General features: G+C 32.2%; 1 non-coding gene across 1 annotated transcript; it reads right to left on the bottom strand.

The window, feature by feature from the left end:
• Nucleotides 1–533: 533 nt before the first annotated feature.
• On the bottom strand, nt 534–615 carry Trnas-uga (transfer RNA serine (anticodon UGA)). The gene has a single exon. It is a non-coding gene; the product is annotated as a tRNA-Ser (tRNA).
• Between the last annotated feature and the right edge of the window lie 273 nt (nt 616–888).

Here is an 888-nt window from a genome sequence, read left to right as displayed (position 1 = left end):
TTCCTCTGTTGTAAATTATTGTGTTGTGTTATTTAATGTAACAGTCTATATCTTTTGCATTATATTTTCTATAAAGGACAGGATGTTAGAAAGGTTACTAGAGCCTAATCTTCAACCCTTCTTAAATAAAATCATTATTATTATTATTATTATTACTATTATTGCAGTAGTGGATCGTTCTAAGGAGTTCCTTTCATAAGGTTTTGTCATGATTTGATGACAAAAAAGTTCCACTCTTCACTATTTGTAACATAATTAGATCTACTTATTTCCATGGAAACTATGATGATATGTGTGGAAAATTTTGCAATTGAACCTATGTTTACTTTTGCAAAGACTCGTAGCAGGTATGAATTGTAGTGGAGAATAAGGCAATTATCACTGCTACAAATATTATTGCAGCTAAATGGAAGCGTGAATAAAATCAAATTGACTTCAACTTGCCCATTTTGTAGTGTAATTTTATCGGCTTCTAATTTTTGACTGTTTCGGTTTACCATACAAGTTACCAGGATAACTCAGTAAAATTTTTACGCTGCGAGCAGGATTCGAACCTACGCGGGTAGAACCCATTGGATTTCAAGTCCAACGCCTTAACCACTCGGCCATCGCAGCAGCCACAAATTGTTTTTCATGAAGCGGAACAGTTAATTATTATTATTATTATTTTTTTTTTATCTCGCGGACTTTGTTTTTTTCAAACAGAATCGCCCTGTCGTCGTCATCATCGTTGTTATTCATTCATATGTTAACAATTATTAATAGCTCTTTATAGTATTCCCTTATATTTCTCTGTATGTTACTATGAAAGAAAACATTTAGCACTCGATGCAGAAAACCCTATTGTATATTGTTAAATTTCAAACACTTTAGTATTAAACGTAACCT

This window comes from Patella vulgata, chromosome 2, assembly GCF_932274485.2.
Source record: "Patella vulgata chromosome 2, xgPatVulg1.2, whole genome shotgun sequence".
Lineage (NCBI taxonomy): Eukaryota > Metazoa > Mollusca > Gastropoda > Patellidae > Patella > Patella vulgata.
This window is presented reverse-complemented; position numbering and strand designations above follow the sequence as displayed.